This window comes from Harpia harpyja, chromosome 14 (genome assembly GCF_026419915.1).
Source record: "Harpia harpyja isolate bHarHar1 chromosome 14, bHarHar1 primary haplotype, whole genome shotgun sequence".
NCBI classification, from domain to species: domain Eukaryota; kingdom Metazoa; phylum Chordata; class Aves; order Accipitriformes; family Accipitridae; genus Harpia; species Harpia harpyja.
Window position 1 is genome coordinate 805302 of NC_068953.1, and position 26946 is coordinate 832247.

Sequence of the window (26946 nt, forward strand, 5' to 3'; positions counted from 1 at the left end):
TTCTCCCATCATTAAATCCCTTCTTCATCCCTAATAGTTTGGGATTATATGAAGGTTAATATGTTTCAGGTTCCACACAAGTACAGCTAATTAACAAACAGTCCCCTCAATTCCCTTTAATGCCTACACATGTAATGTGATCACTGCAATTACCTGCTTCCCAAAGCCATTACAAACCACAGAAAATTAGCTGGAACAGGTGATAAAAACCTTCTTTTTATTGGTTCATAAAAGGAGCTGATCTCTGGGCAGCAGCTCCCCACTGCACAGCTGGAAAGGGCCAACACCCTTCCCCAGGCAGCCCAGCCAGGATCACCCACACTCCCTGCTCCCAAAGAGCCCTCAAACATCCTGAGCATCACCTTCCCTTGGGTGGTGAAGCCCAGACTCGCTGCTTCAGATCACAGCACTAAGAAAGAGCCAACCTCGCTTTCTACTGATGAACATGAGTCTGTAATTAAAACAAAAACCCACCCAGATGCTGGGGGTACCCTAGGCAAGGCAGCAGAGCTCTGCTCCCAAGGGACACCCTCACATACTTGGTTGCACAGGGTGAGAGCAGAGCCAAAGCCAGTCCTGGCCCAGGGTCCTCAGGGCTGACACGTCTGTCACCGTCCTGAAGTAGAGCTGAGCCACCATCCCTAGGGACGCATGGCTAAAGCACCCGGGGACAGGCATGGGGAAAGGGAAAGAGCTGTTCACCACTCACCCCCAGAGGGAAAAGGGGAGGGAACCTAAAAAAGCAGGAGAGCCCTTATCCACCTCCCCATCCTCCCAGAGAAAAAAAATCCTCTGCAGACTTCAGGAGAGATCATGGACAAACACCCTTCGCCCTCACTTAGCCCCGTCCAGCGCTCTCTGCCCGGGGGAGCTGCACTATTCCTCCAGCAATCAAAGCGCTCACAGTTAAACTACCTCATGTCTGCTGTTGGGAGCCACAGAGGGAGAGACCCAGTGCCAAGGAACACAATGAGCTCCCAGCAAATTGCTCCATTGGTCTATTAGCCCTCGTTAAAAACCCGTACCTATCAGGCAAGTTTCAATTTCCAGCTACTGGATCTTGTTGTGCCTGCGCCTGCCAGATGAAAGAGCTCTCTAATAATCAGCGTCTCCTCTGCTCCATTATTTACCCTGCAGCAGCAATGCACATGCCCTCTCCAGAGCCTGTGGCTCTGGGGCAGCACCAGCTGCAGACCCCAGCCAGGCACAGCTCTTCTCCACCGCCTGCACCCAGGGCAAGCTGCAGCCCGGCCAGGCAGGCAGCAGTGCAGGGGAGCAGTGAGCACCCTCCTCCTCTCCCCAGCACCCAGATCCCACGTACGGCAGGGAAACCAACCCCCCGGGCTGTTCAGAGAGAACAGATCGGCTCAGCAGACACAAGGGACCCCCTCGCCCAGCACAGCGGGGTAGCAGGGCACAGCCCTCCCATGCACAGCCCAGGCATCCCCCCCAGCAGCGAGCGTACCCCCGCTTTCTGCAGGGCCTCAGCTCCCAGCTTCACCAGCACAGCCACAGCCTTCCCAAGGGAACCGCGCCGCGGCTCCTGCCGGACGGAGGCCAGCGGGTCCATGTACCAGCTGGCAGGGTCACCGTTCAGCTCCTGAAGGCAGCTGTAAATCTAAAAGTCTTGGGCTGGTCTTTAGCAGACATTTATCTGTGTCACACAGCCACCAGAGCCGCACGCAGCCCAGCCCGGGGGACAGCAGGGATGCCACCGGTCAGGGCACGATGCCCGGGCAGGTGCCCGGCTCTTGGGTGTTTTGCTTATCACACCCCATCCCACAAGCGCCAGTCGGCCTCTCCGCAACTGCATCTTATCTTCTCAGCATCCTTCCCGAGTGCCCAGAGCACCCTCCAGTGATGGACCTCCTATGCAAGAGCTTCTTATAAATGTAAATCGGGAACAGCCTCACAGCACAGGAGGAAAATCACTGTAAACAAAATCTCCGTTGCTGTGGAAACCATTAAAAATAGATTCCCTACGCTCCCCCTTTTGTGCTGGGTATTATACAGCTGGGTTCCTTCATTCCACATTATTATTACTTTTTAATTATGAATAATTTCCTCCCTTCTATAGGAAGATGGAGTAAAAAACAGAACTTTCCAAACGAGGGGCCTTTAGGATATGTTTCAATATGCAAATGAAGGCAAACATGCATTCTGTAGTGTTTACGCCACAGGGTAAAAATCTTTCTGCATTAACCCTTCCCGTGCCACATTTCCTGTTTTCTCCCCTTTCCTTCAGCCCGGAAGGCCGGGGTGCCCTCAGTCCCACGGACAGTTGTCTCGAGGATGAAGGCAAAGAGCAGCGGCACAGACACACGGGGTAACGCTTCATCCTTGGCGAGGGGCTGTGACAAGGTAGGTGCAATACTCTCCTGCCAGCCCTGCCGTGCTGGGGCAGGCCAGCCACTGCCACACTTGCCTGCCCACAGTCCTTGGACAACGCACGACAGAGATGTTCTCATGGCAGGGACCAGCTTTGCACAGGAGCAGTCCTCGATGCTCAGAAACGCTAAGACCAGCGCAACTTCTGCTGCTTCAGCCCCTGGTGTGGAACGCAAGTGTCGGGCAAGCAGCACAAGCAGGGAGAGAGGGGACACGGACACGCTGCCCCATGGGGACGGGGCACAACAAGTGCCTGTCTCGCTGAGAAGTGACAGAAATCCCACTTAACACCACCGTCCCGTGGCACGCCGCTCTGATACAGGATTCAGCCTGAGCAGAGGAAAGCTTTAAAATTATTTCAGAAAATATGGTACCTGGGAAGATGGTCCCATTCCAGAGTCTGACTCAGTTGCTATTTGCAGCCCTAGTCAGCAGGAGAGGATGCTCCTCCATCGGGAACACGGTCAGCCACCAGCACCATGCTGGGTGCCAGCTGAGGACCTGGCAGCAACGCACCACGGGCAGCTCCTGCCCGGGCCTGCCAGCAAGCGGACGCCTACGTCCCCGAGCACGCGCGGGCCAGGCGGAAGGTTCCCGAGCAGGCTGGCCCCAGCCCATGGCCATCGGTTCGCTGGCTCTGCACAAATTTCACGCTGCCGTGGAGGAGCAGATGGATGGCCCTGGGAACCCTCCCAACGCACGCTGAGCGAATGTCCTGCCTGCTCTGACAACGTGCTGCCTGGCTCCGCACGAGCCGACGGCAGAGGTCAGACCTCCGCGCCTGCCCCAGGGATGCTGCTGAGCACAGAGCACGTGGGGCTGCAGGACGGGCAACTGTCTGTTTGCCCATGGTGACCCAGCTGAAAATAAGGAGCCACACAAGAAACAGCCAACGTTGATGCGTCAAGGACACCCCAATCTAACTTCATTCCCCTAGAAGGTAACTGGATCTCTTGATACAGGAGGGAACATGACTGACTTTGGCTTCAGGAAAGCTTCTGATACCCCATTACGCAGCACTCGTAAATAAAGCAGAGCAGCGTGGTCTAGCCAGAAGCATTACAGCATGGGCACAAAAAAGTGGGCTGGAAAACCATGAACAGGCCTGTCTTTGGAGTGTCTGACTTTCACCATTAAGCACTGAAAGTTTTCTTCAGCTTCCTGCAGATACCAAAGTGGTACAGGGCTAGAACTGGGTTGGGGCTGGAAGGGAGAGGGCAGAGGCTGCCCTGCAGCAGGCAGGAACTGCAACCGGCACGCATTGAGGAGGGGGCACCCAGGTAAGGGGCAGCCTTTCTGGGAGAGGAGGAGTATTTATTGTGGATCCCAAGACAAAAAGGAACAAGCCCAGATATGCTACATGGAGAAAAGGCCAACAACATGCCCAGATGCACACAGAGAGCGTCACCTGCAAGACACACAGAGCAACTCTGCCCATCACTGGTTTTACACCGGCTGCAGAGTTCGGCTGCAGCTCCGCGTCTCCTGCAGCAGCACTGACCCATGGCCACACACCACACAGAGGTCCCAGAGACAACAGAAACCAACCCTTCCTGGCCAGGAGGGACAGGGCAGCCACTAGCCCCTTCTCCACCACCTCCCAGGGGCACGCACAGGCATGCCCAGAGCACGAGCACGCAGCCAGAGGTGCCCGAGCCCAAAACATCCCGGGAAGCAGCTGTCTGCCAGAGCTTGTTTCCAGCAGAGGCTCCCAGGGTGCTCCGGCAGCAAAGCCCTCGTGCCAGCCCACGGCGTCATTCGCTTTCTTCTTACCCGACTTGAGGGTGACTTTAGCACGCTGCCACCTCCTTCTAGAAATCCCCTGGGAAAACACGATTCCTTCTCTACAGCGACAAGCTCTCTCAATTCCCATTTTCAAGTGCTTTAGTGTTCCTCTCCTGCCGTAACCTAAATTTCAACCTACCCCCAAGTATCAACACTGCACATTATTACTTATTACAGCTTAGGGCTAGAAGGGCCATTAGACCCAGCGAGTGCAGTGCCCAGGAACACGGGCTGAAGACAGCCATGCTCTAATCCCATTTTCATTCAAGCTACCACATCCCTGCCAGACAGATATCCGGGTTTGATCCAGAGATGTCAAGCGATGGAGAATCCCCCACAGGCTTAAGCTGTTCCAGTGGTTAATTACCTTCCCTGATAAAAATATGCACTTCTTTTCTAGTCAAAATTTGTCTAGCTGGAGCTTTCAGTGCCTGGATCTTGTTATGTCTTTTCCCTGCTAAATCAGAGCACTCTGTACCCGCAGAAATCTCTTGATCACAGCCTAAAATGACCTACGTCACAAAGCCACCTCTTAAACTTCTCTTGGATGAAAAGTTCAACCTACTTAGGCTACATCTCCCATAGCAGAGCAGATTTTCCAGACTGTGAACCATTTCTGTAGCTCTTTTCTGCACACTTCCCATGTCACCAGTGTTTTTCCAGCACAGACACCAAGAATGGTCCCAGCATCCCGATGACGCTGCTGGCACTCCCACCACACATGCACCCTTCCTCACCCACGAGCTCAGCGCACTGCTATGGAAAGCCTTTCAATTGAGCCATTAGTGGATTGCAGCCACAATCAACCTAACGCAGAGAAGGGACATTTAGCATCCTGCCCTGGTGCTGGAGGGGGGGGAAGACAGCCACAGAGAGCAGCTGCCCTCCCCCACTCTCCTCCTGCCAGCCCGGTTTCCAAGCAGGATGGTCCCCAAGCCCCTTTGCCCAGCCAGCGACCTGCGCCGGGGCCAAGGGGACAGATGAAGCCATTGCCGCCCCAGCGCCGTTTCCTCCAGGCTCAGCGGGTCCAAGTCACAGGTTTGTCACTGCCGCTCCGGGCGAAGGAAACAGCTACTGGGGGAGCAAAGCTTCAAGTGCCTTAAAAACACCTTGGGAGCTTGCCTTGGGGGGGGTGTCAGCAACCAGAATTAGTGAGACCCACAGCAGGTCTCCCATACAGCACCCAGAGCCCGGGGGGCAACTGGCTTTCTGCCAGCCCTCCCAGTGCCACCCACCTGAAAGGTCACCGCGCGGCACCCAGCCTCTGCTCCCCACCCTGACATGGAGCTCTGCGGCGCCCGAGCCCCCGTCCAAGCTGGGATGCACCCCACGCCACGAGGATGCCAGCACGGACGTGCCGCAGGAAGAGGAACGGCGCTGCGGCTGCAGGGAGAGCTGGAGCTGGGAGCGCTGCCGGGGGGAAGGCAGGCTACCGAGGCAAAAACCTCAGCACGCTGACCTGCGCCTGAGGAACGGCCCAGCAAACCGGCTGCACGCGGAGACCAGCTTCTGCAAACGCACTCGTCAAGTAAAATAAATCCAGGGCAGTCCCTGGCCCCGGGACCAAAGCTGAGAGAGGAGATAAACCAGCAGATCACGGGGAATACTCACAGGTTGCCTGGCTCCCGTCAGCACATCCACTCCAGTCAGACCAGCCACAAGAGCGGGAGGGAAGGTCTGTGCTGGAGACACAGCAATGCACAGAAGCCTCCAAAATCCTCCCCGGCTCCAGGCCAGCGGCAGCCTCCCTCCCCGCCGGCACGGGGTGCCAGGGAGCAGCCCGGGGAGCCACAACTTTCTGTGCTCTCCGTCAGGCGAGGTCCTGCTCTAGCCACAACTGCATCCTTATTTAATCCACAGCAATTATACTCACATTCTGCTAGACAAATAGATTTTACAAGCCCTCAGTTAAATGTGGATAATTACGGCTGCCTGCACCAGGGGACAGCCCTGCCCGGGCTCAGGAGGAAGAATCACATCCCGATTCCACTAATGCTGTAAATTAGCAAGGAGCATCCCAATGGCAGCAGAGTAATTACCAGCTATTGCATCCCCCCCTTCCTGTGGGCTGCTGCTCCCGCACTCCCCCCACCCCGCATCTTCCTCCCTCGCAGTACGTGTGTGTTTTCAGGCATATGCTGCTGTTAATGGGGCTTCTGTCACTTCAGCTGCTGGCAGAGATTATTTTATCTCAGGAACCCTCTCCCAGCACCAGAGCACAGGCTTTCAGTGCTAAATCATCCATGGGGGAACACACAGGTGCGGGGGAACAGGAGATGAAAGCATCAACTTTTCCATAGCATCAGTTGTGCTGGGCAGCGCCCACCACAAAGGCTCTGACAACAGGCAGGGGGGACCTGGCGGGCCAAGCCCCCAGCAGACCCCCTGGAACGCACCCAAGCCCAGCGGGCACAGAGGGGGCACCGGGGAGCGAGGAAGGAAGGAGGATGCACAACCACCCAGACATGAGCAGGGAAGAACATTTGGTCCCCAACTAGCACTGGGGGCTGATGGAGGAACCAGGGAGGAGCGCCGGGGCAGGGGGGAAGGCAGGGGACAGGGTGCTGCCTCACCAGGACACCCTACAGCAAACACCAACTACACCACGCAGTCTGCAGAAGGATGTTAAATCTGACCTCTGCTCAACAGGCAGGTAAACCAAGGCACAAGGCAGGAAAGGAAAAAAAAAAAAAGCCATTGGGAGACTAAAACAAGCACAAAATTCCCTCCGTGACCCCACTAACCTTTTCCATCTCCTCTCCACACTGCTGTGCTTGCAAGCTGGGAGCAGAGCTCCAAAGCAGCCCTCCTGCAGACAAGACCCCCCCACCTCTCCTTGGGGGGCTCTTATAGGGCAGCAGCATTGCTCCCCGCCCCGAGCCCTCATTGCTCCAACCACCCGCAGATGTGCCTGATGAAGGAGAAAGCCTTCTGCAGAAAATGAGGGAAGCCCCATTTCGGGCAGCTGCCAGCTTTCCCTGCCGGTGCTGCCAGGGACTCCCCCGTGGTCCCAAGCCCCTCTGAAGCCGGCAGGTAATGGAGTGCAATGGGCAATGCCCCAGGGAGCCGAGGGCTCCTGAGCCTGTCCCCGGGCAGGGACGTGCTGGGGATCGGGCTGGGAACAATCCCCACCAGCCGGTGTGACTGCGAGCGGGCTGTGCTGCGTGGAGTCCCTGCTCCTCAATCCACACCTGCAGCCACCTCAGCGGAATAAAGATAAATAAGAAAACCGGAATTAAATCGCCACATTTTTCAAATCGATCTGTCAAAGTGAACCTGTGCAATCCAGTCTCGTGCGGCCCCACACCGATGCCGCCGTCCAACACCGGGCAGATCCATCTTCTCGCCAGCCCTCCCCTGCGCACCCACCTCAGCTGCACCAGACACCTTCAGCCAGTGCCGTGCATGCTGCCCGCAGTGATGCACGGGGCCACGGGCCGTTTACAATGATTTATTGCGCTATCACCCAGATGAAAGGAGGAGGACGTGGAGCGGCATCGCTCCCCTCCTGGCGTGAGCAGCTCGCAGGAGGAGGACGGGGCACGGGGCCGTCCTGCAGTGGGGATGCTCGGAAAGCGGAGCCATCTCCGCACCGCTGATCTGCCTGCGGGGAACCAGCTCAACCCCTCCAAACCTCGTAAGGTCCCAGCCCAAGCTCTTCTTCTGGTGCCTGAAGACAGACCAGGCGGTAGCTCTGCAACCCCTCAGAGAGCTCCAAAACCACGACTCGGGGACAGATTCAGTGTCTCCCCACTGCTCCCCAACTTGTCAGACCTCCTCAGTACTTGGGCACTTGCTAAGATACTTCAGAGCCTGTGTATGAGCAGGGCTTAGGCTGGAGGTGCCTGGGGGAACACAGTGCACTTCGTTAAAATAATTAAACATAGACAGGAAGAGGAGAGCAGAGAGGAGAAGGCGAGCGGCATTCCCCGTGTTCAGCCCTGGCTGCCGGAGCCCCGCGTGGGAGATGGGACCTGACAGCCACAACGATGGACGAGTCTGCAAATGCAGATTTACCCAGCACGGCAAGCGTGCATCCTCAACTCACGCCGCATTCCTCTTCGCAGCCTGCTCACAGCCTCTGCTGTGGATCCACGTGATGAAGCTGGGAATACTCCTGCTCTGGGCAAGAAGACCGAGCACCAGGCGGGCAGCACGGATGGCAGCGCTGCAACGCTGCGGAGCGCGGGGCATCACGAGCAGCTCGCAGTCACGCTCCAGCCCCCAGCCCCGGCAGCACCACGGGCTCTGCCCAGCACCGCTATCGTGTGCCGGAGCACCGCCGACATTCCCGCTGCCCGGGCACTGCGCTTGCACGCCCGAGGAGAGGGGGGCACTGCTCCATGGCTGGCATGGCGGTCGCTAGCATACGGAGGCTCTGCAAGGCTCCTGCCAGGGAAAGCTCGTGCACTTTACCACTGCTGAGAAGCTTCTGTGTTCCTGAAATATCATCTTCCCCTGGGCAACTTCATATGCGAGTCTTGGGACTTGCCGGAGCATTAAACTGACATCTAGGTCAGAGTAAGGAATAGCTCAATGCCTCCAGGAAAAAGGGTTTTCCTTTCACATCCCAGTGCCTCCTCCACCAGCTCGATACCCAGACTAGGAGCAAGCACTTAACATGGGTGACCACTTCAAGCCTAGCATGAAGCAGGCTGTGGGGGTGGAAAAGGGATTAAAAAAATTTCTAAGACCTGGCTGCCATTTCTGGAGTTCTCTCGGCTCTTTATGCTCCCTGGAGCAGCACCTCTGCAGGAAAAGGCACTTGCAGAATTTAAAGCCCCAGGGGAACCTGGCTGGACAAGGACAAACCACCAGGACCTGGGCCGGCAAACTGATTTTCACTGTATTTTGCGTGGCAGATGCCATGTCTAAGAACCAACGCTGCGCACGGAAGATACATCCTGGCTGGCGATACCTGTGACCTTGGTGGTAAAGAGTCTCCCCTGCCTCGCTGCACAAGCTCCAGCCCCACTGCAGCTCCCTGGATGCTGTGTTTATTTACGGGGGTCCCAGGGAGGGGTACGGAGGAGGGATGCATCGTGCTCCAGCAGCACGGACCGCATGGCACGTGGCACAGCCAAGGGTGCCTGGAGCGGCCACGGCCCCTCCGCTTCTCAGGAGGGAGCACACAGCCACCATCAGCCTGACGGTGTGATCCGACCCCCCAGGGCTGCCCCAGCCCTCGCAGAGCTCTGCAGCCTACGCGGTGCCAGCCCTGCATCGGGCACTGCTGCCCGCGGGTCCCGCAGGCTCCAGCGCTCAGCTGGCAGCTGCCTGCCCGCTTATCTGTAACGCAGCAGCTCGCGTGCACCGGCCCTGCTCCTCCAGAAATACAAAAAGCCGATTAAATAACTAACGCTTGCTTAGGAAGGACGGCTGAGGGACCAAGAGCCCCGGGCTCCTGCGGGCAGCAGCTGCTGGTCGCTGCCACCCTTAACCCCCGTGGAACTGGGGAAGGGGCAGGCCAGTGCAGCGGGTGGGGAAGGAGACCTTGCCCTGTTATTTTAACACCATCACGCATGCTTCCCTCTACCGAAACGGGACGACGAGGCATGAGTTTGCCTGACAAAGTGTCCCAGTGGCTGCGCAGCAGGAGCGGGGCATGATAGATCATAGGAATAAAACCAGAAGGGTGAGACAAGCAATCGGCAGAGACCGGCTGTAAATCTCGGTGCTGATGGGGCAGGAGATGAGCTGGCTGGCTTTCAGGGGGGGCGAGCAGCAGAGAGAAGAGGGTGATAACAAGAGCCGTGAGTGGTGCCGGATCCTGCGTCCCAACTGATGCAGAGGCCTCGCTGTCAGGGAGACAAAGTGGAACCACTCAAGTGCATCATTGATTTTTAATAAAAGCAGGTAACACTGTGGAAATCCAGCACTCAGCCCCGTTTTCTCTTCCCTGGTCACCCCATCTCCCCCAGCCCCAGCTCACTCTACCCGACGGCACTGCCCTGGGGCCGGGGATTCAGCACAGACCCTGCTCCCACGGGATTGTCCCATGCCGGACTGCTGCCTGCCCGGTTCTCCTCTGCCGATCCCTGATAGATGGTTGCAGGGATTTGCATCGACCCTGCAGGAGCCGCAGCAGGCGCTGCCCGCAGCGGTGCTAGCTGTCGGACGTTGTCTCCACACCGTCACTTTGCCAGAGATGGGTGCTCTGCTCCGCCACCGTGACTGAACCCCGCCGGCGGGGCCCTCGCATTTAACGCCGGCAGTTGCACCAGCGAGGAGAAAACGGGCAGATGCGGGGAAGCCCAGGCTGCGGGACAGGCAGAGGGTACGGGTCAGAGCTTATGTGCACACCCAGGGACAGGAGCTGTGGGAAGGCAGGGCTGGCCCCACTCTCCCGCAGGAAAGCTCGGTGTACGGCAGCGCGTGCACCTCTCCCCCGGCGTGTCACGATGATTGAGTGCAGGATGCAGGCACCGTAATGGTTTCATCAACTTAGCTACTTTTTATGAGAAATTTGTTCCAATACCTTCCCTTTCCCCGGCTGCTGTCACCTTAACAGATGCCAGACCAGAAAGAATAATAATCCTGGCAGGAAACTTTGAACCGGAGCGAGCAGCGTCCCAGGGAGGAGGGCACAAGGTGGGAGAAAACTCATTTTTGCAGGAGCTCAGGACCACTCAGAGCTGCCCCAGCCTCACACTGCCAGTGTTGGAAGATTTGCTTGCGCCCTACTCTTCCTCCCCGGAGGGAAATTGCCTCACGCAGATGTGTCGTAGTGCTGGTGAAACACAGCTTTAGACAGGAGCCTTTCAGCCCCAGCCCCATCCCTCCTGCCTCCCTGCCTGCTGGACCAGTCCTGCACCCCAGTAAGGACCTACAATGCGCCTCCTCCCTCCCCGACACGATTCCCACACCTATTTCTGTCCCTGACACCTCTCGCCCTCCCCTGCCGCTCTGCCTGCTCCCCCAGCCCCGGGCGCCCCACATGCGATGCTGCCAAATGGCTCGGTGCCGGCTGGTGAAGCATCCGTCCTCCCGCTCCCCTCGCCCACGCTCTGCTCGGGTGCTGAGCTATGCCCCCGAGCACCCTGCCACTCACTCCTTCCACCCACAGCCTTCCCAATTAACTCCAGTGCCCGCCTGCCGCCTCCTGCCTGCTCCAGCCAGGCAACAGCCCGCTGCAGCTGGGGGTCTCGGGAGATGCACGCGGAGCCCCGGTGAGGTTTGAGCCTCTGTCTTCAGCAGCGATAAACTGTGTTATGGGTTAGGTACAGCCACGGGGTCTTCCGTCCAGCTACACGCAATGCTCTGCCAGGGAGCGGGCACCAGGGCTGCTCGCCCAGCACTGGCAGCCCCACAGCGACGGACGGCACAGCATCACCGCATGCACAGCGCAGCATGGGAATGCCTCCACCAACTGGCTCTCCCCTTCTTCCCCTTCCCCAGTCTAGGGAAGGTTGTACACTAACAATGAGCTAAAGCAAACGGTGCCTGAGCAGCCTGCGGGCGACCCTGCCCATTAGCAGGATAGACCCCAGATTTACCACTCACCCCGAGGGCTGCGAGCAGGGCTGCGAAGGGCCTCGGGAGTCCAGGACTGCGTCCCTTGGTCCCGCGGCAGAACCAAGGCGAGGGCAGGGAGACGGGGCAGCACAGGCTCCGGCAGCCGGCACAGCCCATGCCCTGGCAGCAAAACGGGCTGCAGGCAGGCAACGGCGGGGGCAAAGCCCACAGGACACGCAGTCCCTTCCAAGAAGATGTAACCCAACGAGCAGTGGGACAGTCCCCACCGAGGTAACGTTTCCATTGCCCAGCCCCTGGCAGCTGCTTTAAGCTGAGGCTGCCCCAGCCCTTGCCTGAGCGACAGCCCCCCACCTGGGCAGGGGCCTCCCCGGGGTCCCCCAGGTTCCTGCCAGTGTCTCCTCCCTTTCCTTTTCTTTCCACATCACAGTGCCGGTCTCGCCACATGCCAGGAGCCACAACACCAGCACGCTCCCGCTAACAGTGCCTGCGAGATCCCCCTCGCCCACCTGCACCGCTCCTGCGTTCCTGTCGGTCTGCCAAGGCCACGGTGGGTGCAGTGGACGCACAACACCCTTTGGCACCTCTAATAACAAGTAAAAAATTACTACTGTGCTTGCAGACACTGACCAGCCACGTCTGGGTACGCTGGCTCACACGCAGCCGCATGCTGCCCTGGCTGAGCAGAGCCATTGCCATGCTGCTATCCTGCATTTCTTCGCCGTGGCATTTAGAAGACTTTTCCTTCCCTTTAGGAAATGAAAATCTAAGAAGCTTCATCAATCTAACCAAGGGGGCAGAGATCCTTTCCCCAGCAGGCCAAACCAAACATTTGGCACTCAATAACAAATTGCAGCCACGTGCAAACCACATCCCCATCTTGCACAGAAGAGCCTGATCCAAGCCCCGCCTGCCTGGGCAGCTGAGCAGAAGCTCCCTCCAGCCCTCCGGCCTCCCTTTGCTCCCCCAGCACTTGCAAGCTGCAGACGGGTACAAGTCGGCTCAGCAATAGCTGTCCCTTTCGATGTATGTCCGCATCTGCCTGCGCAACAAGGAGCCCAGCACCGCATCTCCTGGATGGACAGGAGCCACATCTGCCCACAAAACAGCTACAGAGGCAGCGCGGCTAGGAGGACCGGCACAGGCAAGGAGCCGGTGCCAGGCAGAACAGACACAGATGTGGTGGAAGGGAAAAAGCCAGATTTTATCGTGCCCCACGTCCTGCTGCCAGATCCCCCCGGCCACCACTTGGCAAGGTCAGACACAGCCAGCCTGCTTGGTGATCCATCGCTTCCTCGGCTCACCGCAGGTCTGCTCCGGGAGCACATCCCATCCCCAGCCTGTAACACGGCAAGCGCCAGGCGACAGGGCGAGCAGGAGGCAGCGGCACGGTGCCACCGCAGGCTGCACCGCGGCACGGGTGGGTGGGCAGCCATGGGGCAGCACGGTCACCTCCTGCCGCTCCCGGCCAGGCAGGGACGGGCAGGTCTGCAGGCTCCAGGGATACCCCGGGCCGTGCCGGGGGATCCAATGCCCGTACCGAGTCCCTGGGCATCAATGACAGCCGGAGCAGGCGGAGGAAGCGGGACAGGCAGGAGAGGCAAGCAGGGCAGCTTCCCCCAAGCGCGGCAAAGCACCAGGAGCTAATCTGGGGATTCCCAAGGCTGCGAGTGCCAGACCTGCCCTCGTGCCTGCCTTCTCCTGCGAGGAGCTGCTGCTTTGATATGAGTCATCGCTGGAAGACGAATTCTATTTAAAGGACGTTATTCGTAGAAAATTGAGTTTTAATAACAGGGCATCAAACGAGGAGAAAATACCAAACTTCCAAGCGGAGCTAAGTTTCCGTATGTTAATTTATACAGCACATTCACTGCTTGAAGGAATAAAAATCATGCAAAGAGCTCCTCTCTCTGACAAAGCAGCAAAGGGAGCCCTCTCCTGCTCCCTGCTCCTGTCACACCAGAGCATCTCCCGGCCACGGAGGGCAGGAGTTGGGGCCAGCCTCCCCAGCCACGGCGACTGCCGCCGGCAATGCCAGGGGAGCGAAGGCTTTGGGCTCATGAGCCGCTCCGCACCACTGCCGCGCTCCCAAGAGCCTTCGGGCTTAGTTTAGCCTGCTGGTGGGAGGGCGGGAGGAGACAGCGCTGAGCTCACTTTAAAAATAGATCAAACCCTCTGCTACAGAGCCATTTTATTAGAGCGGCACAAGCTGTCGGGCTGGTGACACCTATGCGAACACTCGGGTAAGTTTTCCCAGATGAATTTGAAAAGCAAGTGAGGGAAGAACGACAAAGACAGCAAAGCAGACTTGTTTTCCAACAAAAAAAAAGAAGGAGGGGAGAAGCCTGCCCACACCCATAGCCCCTCGCTCCATCCCCAGCCCACGTCTCCTGTGCAGCACTGGGCGCTCTGGGACCAGCTCTGCAGCGAGGTCCGAACTCACGCACACCAGGGTGAGGCTTTGGCTCGTCCCAAAGCTGCCTGCTGCCTGCCGGCTCCTCCGCCCGCTGCCCACCGGCTCCTCTGCCCAACACGGTGGCTTCCGTGCCCCCCACCTCACCACGCACCATGCCCGGCTCTGGCCAGGGCCAACAGCTCATTTAAAGGGGAGAGAGAAGTGCCTTCAGGTTTCCCGGTGCTGCAGCAGAGCAGCGGCTGAGCCTCACCCCCGGCTGGTCCAGCTGCCCCGGAGCCTTTCCTGAGCCGATCCCAAACTCCAGCAGCGCCGCGTGGCAGCCACGGCTCAGGGACGCTGCCAGGTCCCAAACCTGACGAGAACACGGATGAACGAAGCAAACCAAATTCCACGGCTCTGAACTTAAGACCAGAGCTCCCCAGTTTGCCGGGCTGCTGGATGCGGCCACGGGAACCGTGGGGTCCTGGGGTGCACACCCGCTCCCGGGGGCTGCGCCAGTGCAGCCCCCAGCCCGCTCACCATCACCAGCCCCAGTGGGCTGCTGCAGCCGGAGAAGCACCTGGCGATGGCAGCTGATAAACCTTTCCAGCCTGGCCCCGAGTCAATCCATCACCTGATTTATTTGACTGCCCTCAGCCTCTCCTCCCCTGCCAGCACACGGCTCTGCCTCCGAGGGGGAAACGACTGGGCCAGAGGCCAGCTCTGGCAGAATTTAAAAAGTAATCAGTAACGGGGGTCACCTTTCCCCGGGTGCGGCTCGCTCCGCTCCCGCTGCCGTGAACACTGGATATGGACGTGGAAAAAAAGCCGAAAGGAGAGCGTGCCCAGCCACTGGTCGGTATTGATGGGGGAGCGCACGGGCTAAAGCGGAGGCTTTTCCCTGCCCGGATGGTGGCACAGCCTGGCTGCTGACCGGCCTGGTGTCCGGGGACACGGTGGGCTGTGTGGGGAAGGAAAGTGGAAAGGGAGATGGGGGAACGAAGCCTGCATCCCGAGCAGGATGGGCCGCTGGAAAATTGCTGCCGGTTCGCCCCTGCAGCCCCAGCAGCACCCGGAGGCGCGGGACTGCTGCCTGTCCCGTTGGCAGAGCAGGGACCACGCTCCAGCCAGCAGCAGGGAGATGCTGCAGGAGGCCGGGACAGCAGAGGACACCGTCCCCTCCAGGGACCCGAACCTCCACGGTGCCTCTCGTCGCCACACCAGCAACAGCGGGCACAGCTCTGCCCCGGCCCCCAGCGATGCCCTCGCCAGCACCGTCCCCCAAAGAGGCTGCCCAGGAGGGGGGTCCCGGGGCTCAGCAAGGCTGAGGGGTTCAGCTCGTGCTGCAGGGGCTCTTCCCAGCTGGGCACACCAGAGGGAAACCCCAGACACTGAAATGGAGGACCCGGCTCGCCTGCTGCTCCTGAGCCCAGCAAAGCCTCCCCGAGCTGGAGCAGCCGAGTGCCAAGGACAGGATTTATTTCAGCAGGGCTCCGCAGCTTGCAGCATCCAGCCCCGGCTCCCAGTATTCCCCTTTGTGCACACTACAATTGACTCATGTTTTTAAAAGGAAAACTGGGAGGGGGAGAGGGAAAGAAAAAATACAGAAATGCCTCAGAATCAAACCTCAGAGAAAGCGTGGGAGCTCTCTGGAGAGGAGGAAAGCACTTTCTATATAATTCACCTTTTGTCATTTAATCACCACCCCTCTTGCCGCTGGCAGCCGAGCGGTACAGCCGGGTAATGGCCGTGCACTGGGAAATCCATGGCGTGGCCTGGGGAACGCTTGCTCCCACCGGTGAGCAGGTTCCTGCCCTGAACAGCGAGCTGCATCGGAAAACTTCCATCCCCTGGCCCAGTTTGCCAAGGAGACGAGCTGATTTCCTCTCCTCTGAAGCAGCTTACAAAGCAGCTGGCAGAACGCCAGGGTCTTTTTAGAGAAATGTTAATGATGCCCAGGGAAGAGCTAATCATGTGTCATGGAAACAACTTTGTGCCAGTCAAAGTGCTACACGGCCCCAGCCCCGCGCGGGGCGGCCAGGGGACACGGTGGCCGCAGGTGAGGGCAGGACTGGGGCTCGTCTCCGCGGTGGCACCGCGGGGATGCCACGGGTCAGCTGCTGGTGTCCGGCGATGGCCCCGTGCACAGGTTTAGCACCTGCAGCTCCCAGGGACTGCTCCTGGTGACAGCGGCAGACCCCTCCTGGCCCCACCAGACCAAGGTGAGAGCATCACCCGCCGCCGTCTGCCTCGGCCGGCGGGACCTGGTGAGCACCGGGGGATGGAGCAGCTGGTCCAGCCCGGCGCGGTCGGGGACACGACCGAACGATCCCAAGAGCCTCCCAGCTCCCTCCCGCAGCCGGGGGCAGGCAGCAACCGCCTCCTCTCCCAGGGGATATCACCCAAATTACGGTATCGCAACAAACAGACAGAAGAAGGGAGCAGGATGGTCAGCAGGGTAACAGAAATAGCTGGGACACGCTACAGATGGGGAAGCTCTCCCAGGAAGGACAAAACCCAAAGGATCTGGCGGGGAATGTCACGTGCTGGTGAGCAGGGAATGGGCAAGAGCCGGGGGGAGCTGTCCCCCGCCTGCACCGATGACCAGCACCTCTGTCCAGCCACGGCACACGGCACCTTGAGCCTCGACGGCTCCCCAAAGCCTCACATCGCCTTCTGGGTGCCCCCGCGCCGCACCGGCACACCCCGGGGAGCAGAGCACCCGCCTGCCAGATCGCCCAGGGACGGTCTTGTCATTGGGCACAATTTAATGGAAAAAAGCTCAGGTTTCTCTTTTCCCCCCAGCACGTTTTCAAGCTGACCTGACCTCTAGGAAATAACAAACTCCTTCATCTACTTGGGGACCTCCGTGGCGTGGTCTCGCTCCTGGCATCTTGCCTCAACCCATGTGCACGTGCCAGCGGGACACCCCGAGCCCGGCTGAGGAAGCCTGTCCGGGATGAGCAAAGGGATTCTGGGGGAATCGTTAACTCCTCCAGGCCAGCCTCGCCTGGCCCTGTGACTCACTGCTCCTTCTGCGAGGAATCAGCAACGACACAGTAACATTTTGCAAACCACATATCTGAGATTTTCAGCATTTTTCATCCATTTGTCTTTCAGCTTCTCCCCTGACGGGTGCACGACTTCCAGCAGGAATCTTTTCATGCCTTTATGGCACTTTGCAGCTTACAATAAAGGGCATCATCTGCACCTCTCTGGCAGCCTGACATCTCCAGGCACGGTGTGGGGCTTCCACAGACCGTCCTCCTGCCACGCGAAGGGCCTGGCACAGACACGGAACAGGAGGAATGGCTGCAGAAAACAACCTTGGCTCAGATGGCCACGTGTTGAGTCAGTCTAAGTAACACAATAGCAAACAAAAATATATCTGTATGTTAGGGCTAGCTCCAAGAGTAAAGACAAGAGGACCTAAGAGGCTGCAGCCTTCAGCTGTAAGGCCAGCAGAATTTTATTTAATGCAGGAGGAGTAAATAAAGTCCTCAGCAAGAGGAAGAAAGCTCCCAGAGAACCGACCCAGAACTGAGCGGATATATAACCAAGCCAGCAGGACCTGAGCCGAGCAAAGGGAGCCTGCAAGGAACAGGGGAGAGGCAGCAGCAGCACAGAAAAGCTCGTGTGCCAGGCAGCACGGGGCAGAGCGAGGATTGCCAGGGGGGCTGAACGAGATGCTGCGGCAAAATAGTAAAAGGTTCATTAGTTATGCAAATAAAAAGATAATACAGAAAAAAGTGAGGCTGCTACACAGCATGGATGAGTAGAGATAAAACTAACCTAGGTGTTGCCTGAAAACTGATTGAACAATTAGCTTCGGCTTTCAGGAGGGATGGTGATTAACACACTGACGTCTGCAGGCTGCTTTACAGAATGGAGGAACAGAAATTGAAGCTACAGTCTCCAAAGCAGGAGCAAAACTCAAAACGTCCAATGAGTTCAAGCCAGAGGAAAGAGGAAACCTCCATCCCAGAAACCCTCCAGAACTGGCCCAACTCACAGCCCGACCACAGACGTGTCAAGCTGCAATGGGCCACAGCACTGGAAAAGAGCAGCACGGAGCCAAGAAAGGAGCCAGGGGCAAGGAGAGACCCCCCAGACCCCCCCCCCAGACCTCCCCAACACACAGAACAGAAGCTCAATGAAAAACAAGGTGGAAATACATGACAAACAGGTAAGATGTAACATTGCCTTACCAAAGGCAGCTCATGCCAGGACAAGTTGGTATCTTCCTTCAGACAAGGGGAACGCGAGCGGCTTGGCCAGCAGCAGCACCCCAACGAGACGGGCTGGCGAGGGCCGGGGGAGGCATTTGCCGTGCAGGAGGAGAGGCTTCAGCCCGGGGGTGCTGGCAGACCTCGAGACTGGAGCGACCAAACAGCACAAAGTTCAAAATGCTGAACATAAGGACTACGCGAGAATGTCTGCTCTAACCTGGAAAAACACACAGAGAAACATCTAGGTATATTACTCAGTTACAAGCTGACTATGAGTCACCAGCTCCTGTATCTGTGAAAAAAGCAAGTGTGTTTCTAGGCTGCCTGGCAAAGAGATTTCCAGGAGAAAGCAGGCAGCAGCCACGCCACTGGGCGATGCTCCGCTGGGGCCGGATCCGTACCGCTGGGTGACCACGCGTGAGAGGGGCTGGGATGGAGGAGCAGGGCAGGGCTGCCCAGGGGACGGACAGCCGCTCTGGGGAGCCGACAGAAGGACAGAAGGACAGAGGAGCTCGTCCGAGCCCAGCCAAAGCTTCTTCTCTATAAATATGCGGGGAGTAGGCACTGGGGAGAGAGAGGAGCTGTTCGAGCTAAAGAACAATGTTGGCACAAGTATAAATGGGTGTAAAAGGCTGCAAATAAAGGGAGGCAGGAGGGAAATCAGGAGGTTTCTGTGCACAAGGAGGGTGAGGAAAGGGGCTGCGGCTGGGACCACGTGGACAGCAGGGACCGGGCTCAGGGGTCTGGGCCTTTTCCTAAACCATGCCTTTAAACTCCTTTTAAATGGTACTCAGATGTCTCACCATTTCCATGACTGGAGCTGACGAGCCACATGCCACAGCTGGGCAGCCCTCTCCCCCGCAGAGCAGTGACCGCCCGTTGTGGGGAGCAGGCAGAGAACGGCGGGTTCACCCACGGACACCCTCAGCCACCACCGCACCAGAGCCCCTTCCCACCGCAGCCCTGGAAAACCGTGTGCCAGGCACCCCTGCTCCATGCGCTGTCCAGACCGCTTCCCTAACTCCATGCAGAAATCTAGGCTGCTAATCAGATGGAAAGTCTCCATCCCATAATAAACAGAGTGTACTATTTATAAACCTGAAAACGTCTTTATTATTATTATTTTCCCCCAGAAAAAAAAAATTTTAAAAACCCTTGCACAATACTGTTAAATACACCCCACCAAGGACTCGCAGGTCTGCGGCGCTGGTATCGCTTCCCCAGGCAGTGCCCAGTGGAACAGATGGCAGTGTGGGCGTTAGGTACCAGCCTCCTGGCAATCTGAACATCTGTTACCGTTAGAAAATGCTAATTGCCATCAATCAGGACAGCACCTACCCACATTTACATGCAAGCACAAAAAAATTACGTCTAAATTTCTCCGAGTACAACACTTGCTGCATGTTAAGTAACTGGAGCTGCTCAGATGCTGCAAGGCAGCCTGGCACCGGCGGCTGCGGGCGATGCACCACATCTGAGCACCCAGCAGCAGCCGGCCTTCCCCAGCAGCACCCGCAGCGCGAGGGGCAGGGGACCCGGCAGGGTCCATCCCCTTCTCCCACCCTGCCCCATCCCCAGCGCAGAGCCTTCCGACCGCAGCCACCCCCGCCTCCGCAGGCAGCTCTCCTGCCCGGGAGCACTGCCACCGGCGCGGGGCACCCCAGGGAGGACGGTCCCCATCCCCTCTGCAGAACACCGCACGGTACGTGCATCCTTCTCTTCTGCACAGTGCTCCCACCTCACCCGGACACGCAGCAGGAGCACTTTACCCCCAGCTCGTTCCCTCCGGTGACTCTGGAGCAGCTTTGAGTCCTGCGCCCCGACCTGCTGCGCTCGCAGACCTGCGGGACCCCCGCACACCCTCCGCTGCTCCCCTCTGCCCTGCTGCATTTCCACATCCCAGCTCGGAGAGGCTGCCAGGCAGGAGCTGCCCGCTCCGCACAGCCCCTGGGCAGGGGCCAGCCGGGCCAGCAGCATCTTGCTCCATGGGACACCACGACGGACCGCTTGAATCCAGCTGGGAATTGCCGGGCCCTGGGTGTTCCCTGAGGTCCATCCTACAGGAAGGTGAGACACTCTGCATCCCCAGAGAGCAGAGGAACAGACAGGAACAGAAACAGCCCCACCATGGTTTATCAGATTACATCCTACAGGAATTGTAGGGAAAGGTTTGGAGAAGCCCACGCTGATACTGCTGCGGGCAGCCTCCTCCTGACAGCCCCCGTCAGCCCCGAGGGACACACGGCCCGGCCCCCCCCTCACCCAAAGCCCCGCCAGCCCACGGGCTCTGCGAGAGCTGCTGAGCTGGGACGGCGCTTGGAGCATCTTCCCTCGGAAGCGAAGGGAGGCACCGGGCCACCGGCTGCCGAAGCAAGACGGCAATTCCCTTTTTGAAGGAGCAGAGGCACAGATCTTGGATGGCAAACTCAGACACAAAGTTGAAGCAGAGAAGCATGAAAACAAGAAACCTGGAGCAGGGCGATCCCCGAGACACAGCTCCCTCCGCGGCGGTCCCAAGGGATGCTCTGACAGCCAGAGCCGGCATGCCGGCCGCGCTCCTCACCCCGAGGCGCTGCCGGGGCCCCCGCCGCCCTCGCAGCGGGGAGCTGCGCCTGAATGCAAATGATGCTCCGGGCTGGTGCCAAGATCTCCTTGTTCCTTCCTCAATTTAGGACACCTCTTGGTGCTGCAGCCTTCATGTAGCTGGTAGGTAGCCGCAAGGGTGTCAAAGGAGCACGCTAAGGCTCACCCAGGAGCGACTCTTCCTCGATGGCAAAGGCGACCCTCGAAGTGCAGTTTTACCCACACTTAGCTCTTTTCTCTTAGGACTGCAGTCCTAGATTGTAGCTGTGAGACAAACTTCATATCGCAAAAGCCTTTCTACCTGCTGCACTCTCAGCCGTCTTCGGCTTCTGTCTCACAGAGGCAGCGCTCAGGCAGCAGACACAGCCCTTCAGACACTGCCCCTGCCGATTTTGGGGGTCAGCAGGTCGGGGTGCAGCCAGACCTGCCGGGCAGGGTGGGTAGCAGCTGAACAGCCCCAGCCCTGGGGGCAGGTGAGCTCTGCCCGCTGCCGCTCTGCTGCATCTGGGGCTGCGCCCCGAGCGGCGATGCCAGACCCAGCCCGCCGCCGCACCGGAGGTGGTGGGGGACAGTGAACCCCACACCGCGCTCCCGGGGAGCAGAAGGCCCCGCTTCCCACAGGGGTATGTCCCACCCCACGCTCCACCCTAATCTGCTGGGTTGGGGGGCTCGCCTCGCCGCTGCAGACCCGTCCCAGCGCTGGGGGTGTGCAGCACCGTCCGTCCCTGCCTTTCGGGCTCAACACCCCCACCAGCACCCAGTGCCCTCGCCGAGCGGCTCAGCCCTCACGGGCATGACCCGGCCTCCCACCCACCACGCACCCTCTTCCCGGGGGGCTCAGCGCAGGCGGCAGCACTATCCTGCAGCACCCGCCACCGGCGGCGGCGGGGGGGACTTCCCCCCCATGCCTGGCCCCAGCCACGCTGACGGCCGGCACCGCTGCCTTGGCTCTTGGAGAAAGCTCAGGCTCTTCCCAAAGAAGAGCAGGAGGAGCGATCTCACTGCCGAGGCGAAGGAGACGGGGGCACGGGATGGAGGAGCTGTCAGGGAGCGTCAGAAGAGTCTCACCAGACACGCCGCGCTCTTCCCACAGCCGAGGGGAGCGGGGGATCACGGTGCAGATTTAATTTCCTTGCAGCCATTACGTCATGGTTTTCGGGCTTTGGCTCCATCCCCTGGTTCACCCCACATCCCTCCCCAGCCCTGGCTCCCTGACAAACTCCCACCGGCGCGAGCAGGTTGCAGCACCGCTGCTCGCTTCCTGCGGCTCCCACCATTACTCAGCAGCCGAGGGAATCGCTCAGAGCTACAAGGTCACTCAAAAACACCATCTGTCCAAGAACCGCTCCTCGCCCTGGAAAGAGCAGGAGAGAAATTATTCCAACACGCCGAAGGCCACCGTCCTCCCCTCCGCCGCCCCGGCTGCATGCCAGCATCTTGCGGCGCTCACTCGGCCCCAGCTGCAGCAAGCAGGGGGGGACCGCAGCACCCCCCACCGGGGGAGACCCCCATCCCTCGCACCAGCGAGGCAACCCCGGGCAAGCAGCACCCGGGCTGGGGCAGCCTCCCACTCCGGGAGCAGAGAGCCTCCGCATCACGAGGGCACCCAAAGCCTCCAGGAACAGACGGAAAAACCTCCTGAAGCACCAGTCGCAGGGCCAGGGGTTATCTGCCGAGGAGCATGGAGAGGCCACGGCTATAAGTACGACCGCCCCAAGCAGGCAAACACGCCAAGGCTGCCAAGATAAAATACATTCACCCGAGCCAACGAGCTGGCCGTGGGTCGCTGCCCAGAGAGCAGGCGAGCAAGGAGGAGCGCACCCGGCAAGCGGCACGGGAACGGCACCCGGCCAGCCCCGCTCAGCCGCGCACCCCATCGCCTGTGCCGGCCAGAGACCACCGCCGCCTCCCCGGCCCCTGGCTGGTGGCCCCCTCCGATGCAACGAGGTGGGGTGCAACGGTGGGTGCAATGGTGGGGGTGAGACCTACCTTGCGTGGGGGGGGACCAGCCGCGGGAGCCCCACGACAGCCCCCAGGAACTGCCTGCTCCAGGCCCCCTCCCTCCAGCGCTGCCCAGAGACTATTTATGGGGAGCTGAAGTCACTTGCGCTGGGGCTCTGAAGTCCCATTCGTCTCTGCTTGTGCTACTTCTCCTGCGCTTCAAAGTGTCACAACACGGGCGCTATCTTTATCGAGGCGGTTGTCCCCCACACGCTGTGTCCCAGATGCACTTTTGTAGCTGCTCGCAGCCAGGCGCTTTCCCAGCCCCGTTTTCTCGCCAGAAAAGGCACGGCGCGGCGCGGGGCTGCCAGCGACGGCTGGGCGCCGAGCGGAGGGACTCTGACTCACACCCAGCCCAGCCAATAAATAAATATTTGACTTGAGTTCATTTGCAAACTTAATAACGGGGAGCACGTCCAAGGCGCTCGAGCAGTGCTCGGAGGTGCGTCCCCCTGCTCGGGGCAGCGCGGCCACCTCTGCCGTGGGGGCAGGAGCAGCGCCCGGCCGTTCCCCCCGGCAGCAAGCATCCCAGCGGCTATTTCCCACGTTCACCCCCAAACCCCCGTGGCTCTATCCCACCTCTGCGAGACCCCCAGCCGCTGCGCTGACGGCAGAGGCGGGCACTGCCCCTGGGGCTGCACCGCAGCGGGGTCGCCCACCGGCTGCCCGCACCTCAGTGGCCCTGGGACCCCGTGCCGGCCCCAGCACCCGCGGGCTGGTCCTTGTGGTCCGACAGCAAGCCCCACTGTGCGTGAGATCCTTTCCATATGGGAGCAGCCAGTGGAGCTGCCAGCTTCCAGCTCCAGCGCTTGCCGCTACATCTGGAAACTCTTCTCACCCTTAATTGTTCTTAATGCTTTAACACGCGGAGTGACTAATAAGACACTAATTGGGCGGCGTTAGCAGTGAGAGACAGAGTGGGGAGCGCGGCTGGCAGTGCCCTCTGTGCCGAGCCGGCGCTCTCCCAGCCACTTAGCTGCCGGTGTGCTGCAAGTATCATAAATCACTACAAACCCAAGCACTTTTCCCTTCTCGGCCTTTCCCAGAGCGGTGGGAAACCCGCCTCCAGCAGCGGGGAGAGCAAAGAGCTGCAGATTTTAGCTCTGTCTCACGGCCACCTGCGCCCCGGGAGCAACGGAGGAGAGGACACAAGGTCTTCCCAGGCAGGGATGTCTCCCACATACCTTCCCCCCCCCTCGAGCAGAAAGGCACCCGGTGGCCCCCCAAACCCCCCCATCGCTCCCCTCTGGCACCGAGCCCAGGGCTGCCGAGTCCTCACACCGCCGCTGCTGCCGGCATCACCTGCCTGCGGCTCGCGTGCCGGGCACCGCCGGGACGGGATCCCACTTGACATTGCTCATGTCGAGCCGATGCGAGAAGACAAGTGATGAACGGCCACGGGGAACGCACCCGCTCCTGGGTGATTTATGGCAGCGGCTGCTGCTGCCGGCAAGCTGGGGCAGAGGACGTCTGCGTTTGGGATGCTCCCGCGCTCCGGAGAGCCGTGGGGTGATGGTTCCCCACCGCCACGGCTGCCCGGTCCTGGGGGCCAACCCCCCGGGGAGCTCCCGCGGGGCTGCCAGCCCTGCCTGCGCGTCTGCCGGCAGCACTGCGCTCGCTGGAGCTGCTCGACAGCGGGAAATAGGCACAAATCTTGTTACACACTGGCTAAGCCTCCCTGGGCATGTTTTCTATAAATCTCCTGGAATTTATTATATGATAACTAGCCTGGAAAAGCTAAATTAAATCCACAGCCAAGAAACTGACTTTCAAGTGTGACCTAATTTACTTGCTTGGAGGGGAGGGAGGGAGCGGGGATCCCGGTGCCAGTCGTTCCCGGGATGACCTCCCTGTGCAGCCGCACACCCCCCGTCCTCCTCCTCGCCGTGACTTTGGGGACGGAGCTGCGCAGCCTTTCATGTCTGAGCGGATCTCGCACTCCCACTCGCTGGAACAAAAGCGCCTCGAGGGCTCCCCTGTCAGATGTTTCTCCACTGCTCATCTTCAAGCCTTACTTTAAGGAGCGCTCTCCTCCCAGGGGGGCTCCGGTGGGTTTGGGGATGATGGGGAGAGTCGTCGCAGGGGCTCTGCAACGGCACATTCCTCCGTGCTCCAGGCTGCTCCCCGCCATCCCAGCGAGCCTCATGCACACCACCAGCACCCCCGTTTGCCGTTCATGGCCGGCAACCCAAAGCCTTCACGCAAGGCCCCTGTGAGGGAGACGGCTCTCAGGGAGGGAGGTTTAAGGGCAAAGAAGAAAGCAGCAGGGAGAAAATCTGGCTGGGGAAGAGGCTCGGTGGCCTGAGCACAAGCAAGCCCACCTCTGCCCCGGTGCCCAGAGGGGGTCCCGGCAGCGGATGAAGCGTGTTCCCCAGGGACGGTCACCTCCCTCCCCACGTGGGGGCACAACGCACGTCACTGCTGGGGTAACAACCTGACTCCAAACCCCCATGAAAAGCAGCACAACCCCAGCCCCAAGACCTGTACGTGCCCCAGCGCACCGCAAGGTCCCGGGAGAAAAACTCCCAGTGCTCCTGCTCCGGACAGGGCGCTCATGATGGGCCGGCTCCGGCACACCGCGGTGCTGTGGGGCAGCCTTACTCAGCTCCTCTTCCCACGACCAGCTCGGGGCGCAGCCCCACGCTTCCAACTCTGGCAGAGGCCAGGCAGGACCGCGCACCCCCCCTCGCCCTGCCGTCCCTGCCCACCCGCCGGGCTCACGTCTCTTTGCGGGAGCGGGTTGCGCAGGGCAGGAGCGCGGTGCGGGCAGCGCAGGCTGGGTCCGCGGCAAAGGCGACGTGGGCAGAGCGGGACCGCGGTGCTCCGGCAGACCCGGGGGTGGGCTCGGGGCTGGCACGCGGGCGCGTGCTGTTGTTCTGGAACGGAGTGCACTGGCAGAGCGGCATGTGGGAAGCTTGCATAATAGTGCCAGCCCACACTACGCCTGCTCCTTCCCAGCATGATCAGCCCCTCGCTTTCATGAGCAATAACATCCACCCAAAGTTTTCTAAAAGACAAAAAAAAGCTTCAAGGTGATACACAGAGCTCAGCTGCCTTTGCTGCCTTCAAACTGATTAATGCAGCTGGGGAAATCCATCTGCACAGCCTCTTCGCAGAGGCGAGGCTTCTCTAATCCCCAGCTCGGGACGACCTCTGCCCCAGTTGAGGGACAAGGATGCTCAAAATCTCGCTCCCTATTTGATGATTTCCAAGCATGCACTTGGGACCGGGGCAGAGCAGAGGAGCTGGCGTGCAGCGAGCAGCGCTGCGAGGCGGGGACGCATGGTTCCCCAGCGCTGGGACCCCTGCGGCGGGCTGAGCCGGCCGGCGATGCACGGCTCTGCTGGCGCCCGCTCCCACCCAGGCGCTCCCCTCTGCTCACGCCAGCCGGGAGAAGAGCGGTCCCGGCTCTGGGGGTCCCCCAGGAGCAGCAGCCGGGAGGGCAGTGTGCCGGGAGATGCGTGCAGTGGTAGACGGCGCCGCGTGGCCTGTCCCCAAGCAGCACCCAGTCCCCAGCCGTCGCATTGAAAGCGTGGCTGCAACAGCACTGCCGCAGCCCCTCCAACAGCCGCCTGCACCCTCGGGTACTCGCAATGCTGGGAAGAAACAGGAACGATGGCTCGTCTGGAGGAGAAAGTCACACTGCCTTTGCTAAGTTTAAATTTTAACTACTTCTTGAGCTGGTGCAAGCTCCCAGTGCAGGCTGGTGTCAGCACGATGCAGGGTTTTAGTCCGTGTAACGTGAACTGACAGGGACGAGTTCAAACCAGAACAAACAGAAGCCACGCACGTAGCCACGGTGGGTTTTTGTGGCACGGTCTGTGCCAAGAGCTGGGTCTCGGCAGGTCCAGCCGGGCTGCGATGCACAGGGCTGCGTGTGCATCGTGCTCACACGCTCCCTTGCCCGTGCAGGGGGACCCCTGTGCTTCTGCAGCGAGCAGGAGGGAGATGGCCGGGACCGATCCCCCCAGAGCAGCAGGGAGCCCAGCCTGTGGGGCAGGACCAGATCCTCCCCCCACCCCATCCCATGAGGACTGTGGCTTCTCCCCGCGACGCTCCCCTTCACCAGGTCATCTCACGACAGCCTGGACC

At 59.8% G+C, this 26946-nt stretch overlaps 1 protein-coding gene across 12 annotated transcripts in view; it reads right to left on the reverse strand.

Annotated features, from left to right (window-relative positions):
* Positions 1–26946, reverse strand: part of RBFOX3 (RNA binding fox-1 homolog 3) — a 190280-nt gene that overhangs the window by 76662 nt on the left and 86672 nt on the right. The gene's annotated exons all lie outside the window — the stretch shown is intronic.